Source organism: Panulirus ornatus, chromosome 37 (genome assembly GCF_036320965.1).
Source record: "Panulirus ornatus isolate Po-2019 chromosome 37, ASM3632096v1, whole genome shotgun sequence".
Taxonomy (NCBI): Eukaryota; Metazoa; Arthropoda; class Malacostraca; order Decapoda; family Palinuridae; genus Panulirus; species Panulirus ornatus.
In genome coordinates, this window is record NC_092260.1 from 18926823 (window position 1) to 18944445 (window position 17623).

At 45.8% G+C, this 17623-nt stretch overlaps 1 protein-coding gene across 3 annotated transcripts in view; it reads left to right on the forward strand.

Annotated features, from left to right (window-relative positions):
- Nucleotides 1–17623, forward strand: part of LOC139760557 (gastrin/cholecystokinin type B receptor) — a 280378-nt gene that overhangs the window by 169123 nt on the left and 93632 nt on the right. The gene's annotated exons all lie outside the window — the stretch shown is intronic.

Below are 17623 nucleotides of genomic sequence, written 5' to 3' on the forward strand. Positions count from 1 at the left end.
ATATGCATAACTTAACATCAGTTAATATTCAGCGAATCACCACTAGATGCATAATGTATTAACCCTAGAATTTGTCCTGTTAATCTTATGTACTATGTTGATATACCTCAGTCTTGCGCTTAGCCACAACGTAGAAGTATCCAGCTCCCTGTAGATTTTAAGTTCCTCTCTGATGAATTAACCAATCACTGTTATGACCCCCAATTCTCCTCTGTACATTTTCAGCCGAATAGCTGCCCGAATTCTTTATATATTTAGTGACCCACCTGCCTAAGGCAGGTACCCATTTGTCGACCAGCCCCCGAGGGGAGCATAAGCAGCTGAGTGGGTTGTGGGCTGGCATACGTGCCGAGGGCGCGAATCCAAGCGGGCCCAAACGTGAATCGTGGTAAAAGACGCTAATCACAACACTACAGGAGCCCCATGTGTGTGTGTGTGTGTGTGTGTGTGTGTGTGTGTGTGTGTGTGTGTGTGTGTTTGCAGTTAGCTATTTTTACCTATCTCTGCTGTACGGGAAGAGAGTTCTACACTCATAAGGCCCCCGACTCCTGAACATAATTTCTTTATTCAATTCGTAAATTCCTGCTTTTCACCGTTTTCTCTGGTCCCTCTGCATCTGTATACATTACCTCCAGTTTGACATTTCCATCACTTCCCGTTGTTGACATCTGTGTATGGTAGTGGCGGGGCTGTTCCGATCTCTTGATCTCATTTGGTGTCTCCATTTTTATGTCTTCTGTTTTATGCCATCTTTGCCTTGCTCCCTCTCTTTTTCCCTTGGTCTCTCAACTCTGGTGAATTGCTGTTGAATTTCACCTCATCTTTAAAGTTTCTTCGCGTGCCTGAGTACCTCCTGGCGCTCGCCTGGCCCCCATCTCTTGAAGTTTCTGTCGTAAAACTTCTTTTTTTTTTCTTAACTCCTCTCTGCTGTCTGCCTTCACAATCTCATCACTCACTTTACTTCGCTGATGATACTTTTACGCTAAAAAATTTTACTTTTCTTCTTTTCTAACAATTTTATTGCTTAACTTCATGCTGTGTACTCTGGCTGCTATTTTTTTCTTTCTTTTTTTGCGTCTTTCGAGGAACGATTAGTTTTTGACATCGTCAGCCTGTTTTTAGATGTTTAATGGGTGTGGTCAAGTCACCCATTACTCTTTTCTCTTTTCCATTGTGGACGAACTTATGGCCTCTTTGCACTGTGACTCAGGTCTCTTGATTTTCCTACCTTATTTGCTGCCCTCCTCTTTGTATCTGCATGTGCGTAAGTGTGTGTGTGTGCGTATGTGTGTGTGTGTGTGTGTGTGTGTGTGTGTGTGTGTGTGTGTGTGTGTGTGTTCTTTTGTGACTGGTGTGTGTGTGTTCTTTTGTGACTGCCCACACACACACACAGGCACGCACACTACCTCACATCTTTATATCGCCTCCACCCACAAAAGTCTCCTAAGTCGATCCGACAACATTGAATTTCCCCTGGGAAGCCGCCCCTTGCATCTCAAGGCTCGCGGTTCGTCGTGAGGTCTTCGCCAGACGCGGGCACAAACGGTTCAAAGCCTCGCCCTTATCTCCGTCTCCTCCGCCTGATGCCTCAGCCCTAACATATTGCCACGCGGGGTTAATCTCTCACGCCGTTGCTTCCACCGTAGAGGACATCCTTAGTCTTACCCAGGTACTTTTCCTCATTGTTGTTGCCGGTATATGTCGTTCGCAAATTGAATTTATTCAGGGCGTTTCCGAATGAATTTCTGGTCGTTCTTATACCAGAAGCGTTGTGTCGTTCGTGTGATGGTGGATGATAAAGATACACCTCAGTGATACGTTTTAGAGTAACGATCTTGGTTGGGCAAACTTCATGGCAGCTATTGATGTAGACCTGAGCAAGTGAGGTTGCTTCTGTCAGAGTGAGACAGGAACTGTGAGTCTTCCGACAGCATTACTCAGACGTCCCGGACGCTCCGGTATTTCAAAGAGTCCTCATGGGTCCAGACCTCCTGCTGAGGAGCAAAAGACGTTGTCTGGAAGGCCCGCCGGGAGACCTACACACACACACACACACACACACACACACACACACACATGTTCATCCACCCGCGTTTAATATGCTTTCATAAGCAGCAGCATTCACAGCCGTGATCCACAACCTTGTTATTCCTCACTCTCACCAGATGGGAAGTCGTTACCTCGCCCAGCGGAAGGAATTAGATATGCTGAATCACTTCAGAAGCTCTCGGGAGTTTTCTCTCTCTCGTCTGAATTACCTCGCGGGTCTCCCGAGCGGGCGTTCTGGCTCTATTGTGAGTCTTGGAAGAGGGTTAAAGACCCCGGCTGGCCTTGGGCAAGAGGGAGATTCACCTTAGGTGATTCTTAACGGTGAATTAAAGATGGTAGCGAGAGGTGAGGCGTGACCGGTCATGGAAGACGAACGGAGGTAGGGGAGCAGGGAGAGGCCGTCTCGCTGGAAGGACAGCCATGGAATCTCAGGTTTTAGAGAGAGACAGAGAGACAGCAGCTTACCACTGAAGGGTTCAAGTTCTCCCGAGGACATGTTACGTGTGGAGTGAACGAGACGAGCGTGACGTAACACACTGGTAAGGTTCCTGGAAGGCTACATCGTTACAGAATCCGTTATGAAGGCCTTTGGTAGATCATTAGAGAGGTCAGGTGGGTAACAGGGAGACTGAGAAGAGGTCCCAGTCATGAAGGAAGAAGAGCTGATGCAGTGTTTTCAGGAATGTCAAATAGAAGCCGAGTGGATGTTTTAGGAAACAGGAAAGGCCCCAGTTATGGAGGTGACAGAAGGGACACAGAGCCACCAGGTGGGTACACAGGAGCGCTTGAAGGAATTCCCAGAACAATAAAGAGAAAAGACCCGTCATGATTGTAGTATGTGAAGGTCACGGGAAGGACAGACGAAGAGAGAGAGAGAGAGAGAGAGAGAGAGAGAGAGAGAGAGAGAGAGAGAGAGAGAGAGAGAGCAGCCGTGTTGACACAATCAAGACAGGGTATCAGATTACTTCCTGGCTGGTGCCCACGACGAAGGAAATTACAGATATCAATTTCATTTTCATAATTAACTTCTCCTAAAGCGTCTCGCAATCAGTCGGATCCCTGAGTGGGTGGGAGGAGAGAGAGAGAGAGAGAGAGAGAGAGAGAGAGAGAGAGAGAGAGAGAGAGAGAGAGAGAGAGAGAGACTGTCCTAAGTAGGCGGAAACCAGTTTAAGTTCTTTTATCTCGTGGAGTTCCCTCATTTACAATCTATCATCTTACGTGGTAAAATATGATGTCTTTTTACAGTCTAATCTTTTCTCAGTCGTTTCCTGTATTCTTGTACTATTCTAAGGAGTGCCAGTGTTTCAGTGCTTCATGTGCCATCATGTGTGTGTGTGTGTGTGTGTGTGTGTGTGTGTGTGTGTGTGTGATTACTGTTTGTGTATTACGGGGAGAGAGTTTTCCACTCGTGTTGGTCCGTCTCTTAGCTTTGTATATGTATCATGTTATTATGCCTATGTATGTACACACACACACACACACACACACACACACACACACACACACACACACACACACACACACACACACACACATCAGCTTAAGCCAGGTACCCATTTATCGATCAGTCCCGATGGGAGGGTGAACACCTGGGTTGGACGTAGGTCGACTGCCATTCTCGAGATTCGAGCCCATGTTGGGCCGTGTGTGTGTGTGTGTGTGTCATTATGCAGTTCGACTCGCACTTCGCACGATAATAGATTCAGGTCGGATTAGGACTTTTGGTTCTCTGATTGATTTACGAGTTGGGGCCGAGTTGGCCAAGTAATCCTGCAGACTCTAGGGAGTTCGCCTTATTAACTCTGTGCTAAAAGCTCTTCGCTCTCCACAGCGAGGAAAGTTCGCGGATCATTCTGATGATGTGCAGGGTTTTTGCACCTGAGGTCTCTACGTTGTAGAAGCTCACGTAGAAGGAAGTAGAAAATCGTGGGGAGAAGATAACACAGAGAAACAAATGGTAGGGAGAAAGCAGTGAGAGTGTAGTTGGAGGAGCATGGGAGAGAAAGAGAGAAGTGGTGATGAGAGGAGTAACATTCGTGCCAAGGGAGTGAATAAATGAGGAGGAAGAAACGATAAAAGACAAGAAAAGATGAATGACACAAACCCTCCCGCTGGCTCCCCCTCTCTCCTCTCGCCTCACTCCCTCATCCTTCACTCTCACTCCTTTGCTCTCACTCTTCCCGTCCCCCCTACCTCACCATTCACCCTCCCTCTGTCCACTTACCTCACTCGCTCTTCTTTTACTTTCACTCTTCCCTTACTCCTCACCCTTCCACTCTCCCTCCCCCATCCGCTTGACCCCCTACCTACCTCCCTGCTCTCTCTCTCTCTCTCTCTCTCTCTCTCTCTCTCTCTCTCTCTCTCTCTCTCTCTCTCTCTCTCTCTCTCTCTCTCTCTCTCTCTCCCTTACACACACACACACACACACAGAGCCAGGCCACCACACCGTCCCGCTGCCATAAAGACGCGTGCAGTTCAAACTCTTATCTATTCACGAGGTTCGCCCCGGCACTCGATGACCAATCACCAGCAAACAATGGAGCCACCAGCTCTCAGCTTCTCCCTTGAGCGATGACCTAGGGTCAAGTGGCACTCGCCGGGCGCCGGGAACGACGCAACAATCGACCGTATAATTTGAACCCATCCGGTGTCTGGGGTCATGGCACTCTCCCCTGGTCTTGGCTTGTGTGACGACAGCCAAGGCAGTGGTGGGGACTCAAAAGCCTCCATCACCCGTGTTGCTCGCCTTCCCTTTAGTCTACTACCAGTTGAAATGCCTACCTCCAGAGGGAGAAACAGACATTTACATTCCAAGACTGATCCCTTTTTTTTTTTTCTCTAGTTTCACATTTGAACCTCCTCCTTGGAGAAGGCCACTGTAGTTAGAGTAAGGAATTTTCCCAGCCTTTTCCGCTTTTCTGTGACATTGTCATTGCAGTCTACTCCGTCCATACTGCGTGGTGTTCCTCCTCAGCTTTTTTTTTTTTTTTCCTGCTGGCTTTTGTGCCAAAGGGAGCAGTGAGTAGGGGTAAGAGCCATCTGCTCTTCCGTCCCATCTCTACCATGAGGAACATTGCTCCCATCGGACACTATACTGCTGTCCTCCAGCAAATGACCTCACCATGAACCATCGTGTCTCCCATTATGTCCCTCCAGTATACCACCTATCTCTCACCTTTCTCCATCCTCCTCTTCCCCCACCCTTCCCGGTAAGCAGTAGGTGGTAGGCAGCCACCGACCAGGGACGTATAGCATTTGCCAGTACTACCCGACGAGGGTATCGGGAGAGTTAATGACAGCGGCGCAGTGGGCCAGCATTTCAGTGGTTGTCAAGCGTCGCCTCCCTGGCCGCCCAGGTTGCTGTCTCGTCTTTCCTCCTGGCTTTCAGTCTTCCAGCATACAGTCTCTCCATCGCACACACGACAGTTAGATCACCCAAGTAACGCACACGACCCGTTCCTCGTAATTATAGGTTTTCCTTTTACAGAGCGCTACGCGCGAGACCTGCCTACCGGCAAAATCTTCTTGTAAAAATTTCAAGTGCTCTCTCTCTCTCTCTCTCTCTCTCTCTCTCTCTCTCTCTCTCTCTCTCTCTCTCTCTCTCTCTCTCTCGTGTCTCCGGTTACTGGGATAATGCACCTTGACCCAGACTTATACTTACCAGTAAAGTTGTCAGCGTGGTGTTGAAGAGGCTGAAGCCTCATAATACAAACTTACTGAGAGATAAAGAATGAGAAAGAAAGAAAGAAGGAAAGAAAGAAAGAAAGAAAGAAAAACTGAGAGAAGTGGTACAGCTACATGTAACATAAAAGACAGAAAAACTGTCTTTTTTTAACTGAAACTCAATTCCCAGTTTTCCAGTATATATTGTAAAGAAAAATCGGACTGACACATGCCTGGGAAACAGAAAACTGTAAAACTTCGTTTGACATCTAAAACACAGACTCTAAACAATAAGCTGCCATATTTTGATATAAATACCAATTGGATATATATATATATATATATATATATATATATATATATATATATATATATATATATATATATATATATATATATAAATAACAATAAAAGTCTACTTCGTGATTTAGAGTGTAAAATATCTTGATAAGAATTGTATGTGGAAGGATATTTGGATGTATATGGCGAAGGTTCAGACTTAAGAGACGAGAGAAATTTGTGGGATTTTTTTTTTCTTTTATCACAACTAGTGATGTTGTGAAGGTAGCCGGTGAAAAAGGAAGGCAGAGTTGGAGAGAGAGGAGGGGTGAGTGAAGGAGAATTGAGGGGAGCAGGATAGTGAGGGAATAAGGGGATTAGGGAAAGAGAAAGGGTGAGAAGAAGGAAGGATGAAGGGAAGGAGGTGTGGAGGAAGGAATAGGGAAGCATGGAGGAGGAGTGAGGGAAAGTGTGAAGGAAGGAAGAGGGAATCATGGAAGAGGAGTGAGGGAAGGAGTTCTCTTTACTTAGGACCAGTTACTGCTAGAAGACAGGGCTAGCGCGTAGTGCTCACCGCAGGAAATTATAGAGCTGCGTAGAGGACAGACAGACGGACAGACACATGAAGCCAAGAAGACAGAAAAAAATCTGTGACTCAGGATAGACAGATAAAGCATTGCTCTGGGTACAGGGGCTTGTCCTTTTGACATACCCCTTGATGGCCAGGTCCAAGACCACTTCATCATACCCGAGGGTCGTGCTCAAGGGTCGTAAACGCCGTGGACAGAAAATCTTTAGTTCGCTCTCTCGTGTCTAATTCCCGCCGCCACCGCAGATATTTTCTCCTCATATTCATCAGAGGATGAAATGTTCGTCACTGTAAAGAATTACTTTCATTTTCCCATCACCTCCTTCCCCACGGCCATCATTTATAAAAGATGTGGTCCATCTGATTTCCTTGGGGTATTTCCTTGTTATTTCAACCATCTGGAACGGAAGACGATGTTTTTCAGGCAGTCTTTGGTTGCATCCCAGTTTTTTTTTTTTTTTTTTTTTTTGTACGTGAGAAGGTAATACTCCAGGGAGTCTTTGGTGCCCGCCATTCCTCCTCCTCCTCCTCCCCCATGATCTACCAACTCACTTTTTTTCCTTCAATTTTTTCTTCGTGAACGATTTAAGATTCCAGATGAGCTGTTCCTTGTTCACAGCTCAAACGTTTGTCCAGTTGTTCAGTGGTCGTGGATTTCTTCGTCTATATAATTGCATTTCGTATAGTCACATGAAAATTTCGAGTAAATAATGATTCATAGAAAATGAAAGTGGGCGATGGTTACTGGAGGACAGTAATAGTATCTTGAATCGGGAAACTATATAGACGTTCACAGGATAGCAATACTGAAGCGTCCTCCTCCTTCCCTTCAGCTCTCCCTACGGCGTGTCTACCGGCAGGAAAGGAGCCATGAAGAAACACCATGTAGCATAAGAGGGGGGATTCGCCGAACTGGAAACTCTATGGGAAAGGAGGAATGAAAAACACATCGTAATCTAATTTTTCATCGACCGGATATCCTGCAGATGGTTGAAAATTAGCTTCTATTCGGTAGACGAAAAAAAAAAGTTTTATAAGATACAGAAAAGTAAAGGAGGAATAAATCACGATAGGAAAGGAAGGAACATAGGAGTATTGAAAAGAATTTTATGAAAAAAGGAAGAACAGACTTCAGATTTTTTCCATATAGGAGTATATTGTCAGTTAAGGAGCAGTTGATCAGGTTAGGGAATTCAGAGGGAAGAGTTGCAAAAGATGATGTGAGGAACTGAGTGATAAGTTCAAAAGTGTTTTCACAGTAGAAGACACTGTAGCCCCAAGGCCAAAGAGTTGCAATGGGGAGGAAGTCTCAGAAAACATTGAAAAGACATCAGCACAATGCTGAAGGGTCATGACCCATACAAGGCTCGTGGTCCTGAGGAAATTTCACGATATGTGTGAGAGATGTGTGCAGAATACACTTGACTTCCTCTTGTAATACTGTTCAAGATGTAATCAGAGAAAAGCGAAGCGCCAAGAGTGTGTTAAAAACGTTAGCAAACGTCTACCAGAATTAAGAAAAGCTGAGTTACAGGAAAAGATTCTTGGCCCTATATTTGCCCATCATGGAAGAGAAAAGAGCAGTAGGTGACCTGAACACAACCTTTAACTTCCTAAAGTAGTATGATAAAGTTAAAAGTGAACAGTTCTTGGAAAGATGGAAGGATATAATATGATGCCATAACATGAAATCAAGCAAGAAATGTTTTACAAGATATGTACAGAAGTACTTTTATGGTATAAGAATAGTTGGTGAATGAAATAAACTGTATAATGAAGCTGTGAATGCCGACAATGTAAAGAAGCTAAAAATGTTCTATGATGGTAAAGGAAGTTCAAGAGATGGGATCCCACTAGCATAGAACTCTCGCCCCGTACAGAAGTATGTGATCAGAAGTAGATGATTACACACACACACACACACACACACAAACAAACAAACAACAAAGAACAATTCATGTGTCTAAGCAGAAATGACCGTCCTCCATTTTGACCTTTGTCATCCCGCATATCTTCATCCATCCTCTTCCTCTTCCTTCTCCGTACCAAATATCATACATCCTCCTAGTATGATAATGCTCCTACCATACTCCTTCAGTAACCCTCCTCCTCCTCCTCCTCCCACACACCTCGACACACCCTTCTCTCACCCTCATCCCTCCACACATCCAGCCTGCGCCTCTTCCTCCTCCACACTTCCGCACACCCTCAGCCCCACACTCCTGCTCTTCCTCTTGACTCGAGCTTCTCAGAACTACGCCCTTCATTCCTCTCAGCTTCCCCCCGTAGAGGCTGCTTGAGAACACTGTTGGCCCTTTTCATTTCATGTATATTTCTTTCCTTTATTTTAGTAGATCTTTTCCTTGTGCTCTTTTTTTTCCTATTCTCTTTTTTTCTCTCTCTGTCTTCATTTACTATTTCTTTATTTCCGCTCTTCTGCACATGTTTAACAAAGTTTTTTTTTTTCATCATACCATTTTACCGTCATCTCATCAGCCATTGTTATCTGTGTGGCAGCCCCACACCGCACATGTCCTAACCTGACTGCGTTTCAGGAGCCAAAAGACTGAAGTGCCCTGTAACTTTTCCTTTCATTTCTTCTTCGTCATCTTCTTCTTCTTCTTCTTCTTCTTCTTCTTCTTCTTCTTCTTCTTCTTCTTCTTCTCCTTCTTCTTCCTACTCTTCTTCTTCTTCTTCTTCTTCTTCTTCTTCTTCTTCTTCTTCTCTTCCTATCCTATTTTACGACTGAGACATTATTGACACAAACTCGAAGTCCTAGATCGCTTCGAGCCTCACCAGTCCAGACAGTAATACGTTAAGTCAACAGATATCACAGAAAACGTTCAGTTGAAGTGGCCAACATCCGCGAGCGAATGCGGCAGACCTCCTCCCTCCTTGTACACCTCGGACATCATAGGCTCAGTGCTGACAAAAATTAGTCAGAGGACGCAGCAGTTACTGAGCTTCATCGTCAAGGGTTGCAATGGCTTTTGGTAATCTTTGACCACAGAAGAATCCCCTAAAACGATCTTTTCACACCTGTAACTTGCAAACTGAAAGGGTTTTATAAGAATACATTTTTATGCCAAAATTCAAAAGCTTTGACTATAATTGTCAAGTAATGGTCAAAAAAAAAAAAATCTATATGTATGAATACAATAATAGAAATTACTCAAACATATTCATCCTGTACATTGTATGTGACTTATAGAAACGTATCTCCTTTCAGCGTTTCGTCCCAGTTGAGTGAGACAGTAAAGAACTGAAGCCCACAACATGCATCACTGAGTTGTATTACCGTATAAAAGCCTTTAAAAGACTTAATTAAAAGATGAAATAGAATTCTAGGCGAACGCAATCAAGGCACATGTCTCCCTAGGTCCAGATCAATAGGCCCCAGAGTGAAGGACTAACACCAAACCTTGATACTGGAAAAGAATAAGAAATGAAGAAAAGAGAAAACGAAGAAAATAGCAAAACAATATCTCCCTTCACGGAGAGGGGAAACATGATGATCTGGACAGGTTTGTTGGTGTTGGTTAGCCTGGGGAAAGGCGACCAGTGTGGCGTAATACAAGAATGGGGTACGTATGACCCGTTCCCTCCCACTTCGCAGCCACTCACTGTAGATCTCCGGTAAAACGGGTCAACCATGGGGCTGTTTAAGGAATAATTCCGAAGGCCGCAGTGTATCGCTCTATTACTGTTAGTGAGTAGATAGATATGTAGATAGATGGCTATAGCTATGTAATGACTGTGGTTTCTTCAGTAGATGCTCAATAAGCCTCTTCCATCAGCCTGATACTGTCGTGTGGCCGAGTCTTATCCATGATGAATCGGTGAAGTGAAGGAAGTAGAAGCGCCAGGGAAGTGACGGAGAGGAAGTCAGGGAAGTGACGAAGAAAAAGCGTCAGGAAATGACGAAAAAGATTGGTTAGGGATGTGACGAAGAAGAATCGTCAGGAAAGTGACGAAAAAAAAAGATTTTAGGGAAGTGAAGAGGAAAAAGAAGAAGAGAAGTAGGAGTCAGGGGGTCTGGAGGACGTGGGACTGAACAAGACTGAGCCTTCAGGGATCCCGGGGGTTCCAGGCGGCGAATGTGGTAAGTCACCTGTAAAGACCTGGAAGCCAGGGCTGGGCCTGGCCTGGTGTGGTGAGGCAATTTGATAACCGGTTTGATCCAGAGAGGTTCCCAGGGAATAACCCCCGCACCCCAGGATGGCCACGAAATTGTTAGAGAGCCAGAGGCGGGGTCGAAAAGGCTCATATCTTTTGTTATATTCGTTTATCTGATACATGTTTGTCAATCTATTCATTTATTTTGATAAATGTTTTAGAGTTTTTTACGTGGGGAATTTAAGATGTTCATTACGGTTCTCCAGCAGATGACCTCGTCGTAGACCATCAGGTCTTCTGTTATGTCCTTCCCATATATTCCCCTGTACCCATCATGCTGTCCCCATGCCTCCCACCTCCACCCGGACCCTCACCCACCGAGGTCCCACCCACTACCATCAACCACCTTCCTCACCCACTACCAACAACTACCTCATCCAACAACCTCCCTTCCTCACTTACTACCCTCAACTACCTCATCCAGCAACGTCCCTTCCTCACCCACTACCAACAGCTACCTCATCCAACAACCTCCCTACCTCACCTACTACCCTCAACCACCTCATCCAACAACCTTCCTTCCTCACCCACTTCCTCTGAACTCCTTCCCTCTTCTCCTAAGTTCTACCTTCACTCTTCACCACTACGTTATCTATCCCCACTTCCTCCATCCTCTCCCCTCTATTCTCCCCTCCGCCCTCTTCCCTCTATCCCTTCCTCCCTACTAAGCTTTACAACCCTCGCTTCGCCTGCCACTAATCAGTTCTATCCATCCTTGTGTCACGGGTCACGACAGGTCACTAACTCACACGCCTCATCAGGTCACAGGTCACTTACTCAACGTCACGCAAGGTTGTCCAACGTCCCCAAAAGGGCATTTCTGGTCAGCTGAGTTCGTCCAGCTCATGTCACGTCAGCCCCCTTGGTGATTTAAGGTCGTTTCCGGTAAACCTGTGTTGCTTGGGATCCTCTTGTTTCAGGAGGAATTCTTTGCCAACAAAGGAAATCCTGCAAATTTGTTTACCATTTCGTATGCGTCTTTGAGTTTGGTCTGTTATGCCTGAAAGCTTTATTTGCGGATACGTGTGTATGTGTGGGAATAGATAAATAACAGTGGGGAGGTGTGGGTGTTAGCAGTCTATGTGTGTATATTTTATGTGTATATGTATGATTCTTTGGATTCTAGCATGTATTAACAAATTCAGACCCTGCGAGCCCTCGTCTGATCGCTCTTGCCCATCACTCACCACCACTATGCCCTCCCACGTTGGCCGCTGCACCCTCCCTCCCACCCTGATCAAACCACCCTCCCTCCCACCCTGATCAAACCACCCTCCATTGCCACCACCACGTCATACCACCCTGATCATTGCACGCTCCCTAACCACCATCACTCCCTCCATCCCTAGTTACCACACCCTCAACAATACCACTCTCTCCCTCCCTGGCCACCAGACCCTGATCGGTGGAAGGCATTCTTCAGTGGTATAATCAAGCACCCTGCCATATTCTCTCTCCATACCTCCCATATTCCTGGCATAGCCTTCCCTCTGGACAGTAAGATATTTTCCCAAAAAATATGTCACCGCAGCAGCCGGCGATTTCTGTCCTGTCAAGGAAGTGGATGAATTATCGGCAGCTGGCTGTGAGGGTTAGTCATGGTGCGTGTGGCAACTTCCTTGCCCTGTCTATAAACCGGGCGCAGACAGACAGACGGGAGCGTCTTTTCATGCTATTGATGACTGTATGTGCCTTTTTTTTCGAATGAGTTTGTGTGATATACTAAAAGATCCTTGTATTATAGTCTTATGAACTAAGTACCTGCCAGTAATTGCTGTCACCACATGGTTGATTTTTTCATTTACGCCAGCGATCATTGTCACCATTTGGTTGATAGTTCATTTACTCCACCAGTTAGTGTACTAGTTAGTGTCATCATTTGGTTGCTCATTCATTTCCTCCACTCTTCAGTGTCGCCACTTGGTTGATCATTCATATGCTCCACTAATCAGTGTCACCACTGGGTGATAATTTATTTAGTTTTGTAATTAGTGTCACCACTTGGGTGATGATTTATGAAAATATTTTAGCTTCGTTCCTCATACTTGATTTACGGGCCAATTAGAGGCGGCAGTATCACTCGGTATTTACCCAGGTACCACAAATCACGCGTCAGGTGTGTCATTATACGTGATTTAGGCAAGTCAGCGTTTTATGCCTGCGAGACTCCGGGATTCCATCCCACATACCCCGATTAGCATACGCTGTCGATTTAGACACAGAGCGTTTATTTGACTAACAGTTTTCGCCGCTAAAGAGAAAATGTGAACTGCAAAATTGTTCCTGTTTTACGTTCCTCTCTGAGCTAGAGGTCACCTGTGCCCTGGGTCCACGGAAGTTTTATTGAGAGGTCAACCTCACCTGTAACATGGAAGTCATCTGTGTCTCGGAGGTCAGTCATGTCCCGGAGACCAGCTATATATATAGGGAGTCATTTCGCCTGCGCCCTGGAGGAATGGCTCTGTCCCAAAGGCTATCTGCGTCCTGGAGGGTGCCTGTACCCTCGAGGTTACTGTCCTGAAGGTCACTTGTGTCCTGGAATCACCTGTGTCCTGGAAGGTCTGTTGTATCTTAGAGGTCACCTCCCATGTGTCCTGGAGATTCACCATTGTCGCATGCACCAGGTCAGAATTACTCATCACAAGCATTACATTCGTATCATCTACGACGGAACACGACCCCCAGACGTCGCCCACCTTGCACCCGTAGCCCGGGAGGGGACTCCTGCTGTGTCTCTATAGTATTGCTGTGGTCTGGGGCTCGTCTCCCCTTTTGTCCCTCCCTCACCACACGTCCCTCTTATCGATTCGTTCCTCCGCGAGATATTCCCTCCTGCTGGCTTCCTGTAACTCGAACTCCCTCCTGCTGGCTTCCTGTAACTCATACTCCCTCCTGGTACCTCCTTCTCCAGATTTACACTCCCTCCCGTTGGCTCCGGCTAACTCACCCTCTCTCTCGTTGGCTCCCCTCTATCCAGCTTACACCCCCCTACTGCTCAGAACAGAAGAGGCTTTCCTTGTGTTGTTTTTTTAAGCTTTATAGAATTTTGTGAGTTTCCTTTCAGTAATCCTTTGTGCCAGAGATCTGAAACCTGGCAAGTTACCCACAAGGGATGATACAGAGGGATATCCGAAGGTATATATGCTCAGATGAGGGAGGGTTGGGAGTTTAGCCCCTTCAGCCGATGAGAATTCCGCAGATATTCATATACTTTTTTTTTCGTAATCAACCTGCACCACATCCTGGGCTTGTGGTTTGAACGTTTGGTGAGCTGAAAAATACCTGCGTATATGTTGCTTAGCGAGGACGCGAATCTTGTGTAAATGCATGAGAGAGGGACGGGGTTCGATTTTCACTCACGAGAACTTTGTTCGGTCCTGACGACTCTGTACGTGAGCTGTGGATAGACGGGTTCTGTTATCCTCCCCGCTTGTAGAAAAGGACGCGAAACGTCATATATATATATATATATATATATATATATATATATATATATATATATATATATATATATGTATAACAATCACCCTTCATCTCCATAAATTGTCTTTGTTATGAAAGTCAAAGAGACAAGAGGAGAAGCGGAGAATATTTCATTCCATTTGCTGGAGCGAAAACTATGTCAAATCCAACACGACAGGGATTGCTTCGCCTGGCGAAGCCGGGGCGGGAAAAGTGTGGAGTACAGACACGTTGGTTGAGGGTCGGAGCAGTGACGGATAACGGACCAGGGGAGGAACACAAGGTGCAAAGCAAAGGCAGCGAGGGACCAGAGGAACAGAAGGTGACGGAAGCGGAACAGAAGTGTAGTAGACTTGGGGCTGAAAAGAGGAATTGGGAATGGAGTTAGAGGGCAGTGAATGGCAAGACGGGGGAAGGACAGAGAAGATGAAAAAAGGAGAGTAAAAGTATGCAAAGGCGATGTAGTGACTACCCAACAGACTGATTAAGTAAATGGGCAAGAGCCTCTGCGTTACGCTTTGTGCGTAGTTCTCAGATTCTAGGAAGGAGAGCCGCTGCAGATGCTGCCAAGGAAGGTGGAGAGACAGTAGGATGAAAAGTCTGTCTCGGTGCCTTGGGCCATGACTGATGCTGGAAAGATTATGTGTGTGTGTGTGTGTGTGTGTGTGTGTGTGTGTTGCCAGTCCATTCTCCATGCACTTAGGGTTCATCATTTAAACGGAACAAGCTGGAGAGGTAGTTGGGTGGTTAGTTAGGAATGCCTGTTTGTTGGTTAGCTCATTTAGTTTGTCTTTTAGACAGATGGTGTCTAAGGGGATTGATTGATTGGTGCGGTCGTTAGTTCCTTCGCTCGTGGTCTGACGAGACGCGGCGTGACTGGTGGAACAACCGACAGATCACTTGGTGGTTGAGGGGGCGAGCTCGATAAGCTATGCTGGCAATTTGATTCGTCCGACGTGTGACTATAGAGACGATTATCACTATGCATAAGCCAGTTCATCATTCTGACACTAAAGAGATAAGCAGTTCCATCACTTGCGTCTCCGTCAACAATGGTGACCAGAGGACTTGAGACAGCCGGGCGTTGAGGACACAGATCTGTGTGTCTCTCACTCAGACCACCTCCTCCTTCTTTCCCATCCGGAGCAACAGTTGAAAAGAATACCCACAGATCAGCCTGAAATACCTCTTCCGCTCTGATGTACAAAAATTCAACAGGTCGGGGGACGTTAACAGTGATGCTTTAAAGCCTGACCATCGCTTTATTGAAACCGTGTCAGGGGCCACAATGGAGCGCCTGACGATGACGTCATGGAATCCAACAAAAGACGCGTACCCCGCTGAACGATTCTTTGACAAGGTGACCCGTTTTCTGTTGAACACGCGTTCTACCTCTCTCTCTCTCTCTCTCTCTCTCTCTCTCTCTCTCTCTCTCTCTCTCTCTCTCTCTCTCTCTCTCTCTCCAATCTGAAATACTGCAGGCTGTGGGACAATGGAAGATAGTTTGATCTGAACAAGAATGAAGTTCTTAGTCTCAAAAAAATAGAATGCATCGGTTTTTTCCCCACTTTTTCTGGTACACATTTTTGAGACTGAAAAAGTAAAGAGAATACATATGACGACTTATTGTTGATTTACACAGAATGGAAACTGGTGATGCAAACTTTCCATCAACTTTGATCGATCAGTAAAGGTTTGCAGTTTGCGAATTGTGTGATAGGAAGGTTTGCTTTGAGGTAGTACTGCACTAAGCAGGTCGTTATCATCTGATGAGCAGGAAGGTACGACCCTTGGGCATGGTGGCGTAACCTTTGACCCCTCAGGTTAATGGCCAGGTCAAAATCCAACCCATCACTCTCATGGATCGTAACATCGTGCTCATGGGTCGTAACATCGTGTTCAGGGATCGTTATAGTCGTGCTCAAGAGTCTCAAGTCGTGTTGGACAATCGGAACGTCGTGCGCAAGGGTCCTGTAGTCGTGCTCGAGGTCGTATTTTCGTGCTTAAGCGGAGTGACGTCGTGTTCAAGGGAGGGGAGGGTAGTATCATCGTTCTCAAGGGTCGTATAGTCGTGCGTCTTATAAAGGTTATACAACTTGAAGTCGTACTCAAGGGTGTCAACATCGAGCTCAAGGGTGTTAACATCGAGCTCAAGGGTGTCAACATCGAGCTCAAGGGTGTCAACATCGAGCTCAAGGGTGTCAACATCGAGCTCAAGGGTCGTATCGTCGTCCTCAGTGGCCTAAGCTTTACGTTTACACAGGACATGGCCGTGGAGGCGGTGGAGGTCGACCTTAGAAACGAATTTTCGTAATACGTCGACCTTAGAAACGAATTTTCGTAATACGTCCATCCATTCTTCACGCCGCTGCATTATTGCTTTATCAGTGTATAACAGAACCTGCGAACGCGACACTTTGAACATTCTGCAAAAAGAAAACATCATACTTTTTCGTTCAACTATGAAATACATTCAAAGTATAAAAGTATGAAGTATATGGAAAAAACATATAAAGTATAAAATGCACTTCTATGGTTCATCAGAAACTGTATATGTCTTCAGAATTCCATCTTCATCAACGTAACTGTATCGCACTTCACAGTTAATTATTCAAAGAATGTATTTGATAACTGAATAAGATATTTCATTAGAATAAGTATGTCACATATCCCTCACCATCTCTCATAAAAGTGACTCAAAACTCAAAAACACCAGAGGAGTGAGTCTCTCAAGAGAACCGCCAACGTTACCTTACTCACTATACACACACACAGCTTCATGCTTTGTGTGCTAAGGAAATCAGAAGTCTAATCTTAAGACCGTCCGGGGATACACATCTTGGCCAATTAATGGCCTCTTCCTCCTCTTCTTCCTCCTCCTCCTCATTTTCCTCTTCCTCCTCCTCTTTTTCTTCTTTTTCTTCTTCTTCTTCTTCTTCTTCTTTTTCTTCTTCTTCCTCCTGGTCTGTTGATTTCCATTTCCCTGATCAGTTTGAACAGCCTCCTTTTCATCGCTAACCATACCGTTGATACTAATGAATGCAAGCTCATCAGACTAATCATTTAGGCAACCACACTCTACCGAGTCAAACCCACCACTACCAACCACCACCTACCTGCCTTAAGTCCCACACGCGCCCGCCTCCCTTGCTCCAAACAGAGCAAGATTCACAGGACCTGTGCTTGTGGGCAGCCCCCGGGGTGACACTTGAGAAATGTCAAGTACTCCAAACTTTCATTCCCCGGCCGGAGGCACAGAGCGTGTGGTGTCTTTAATAAAGAGTTTCAAGATAATGGCTGCCCGTCTCCCTGTGGTAAAGGACCCCCCCCCCCACAAGCTGGGAGGACCCGTGTTCGATTTGTGGATGGTGTGTACCTGGCCCCAAAGTTTGGTTGCCGCATTCA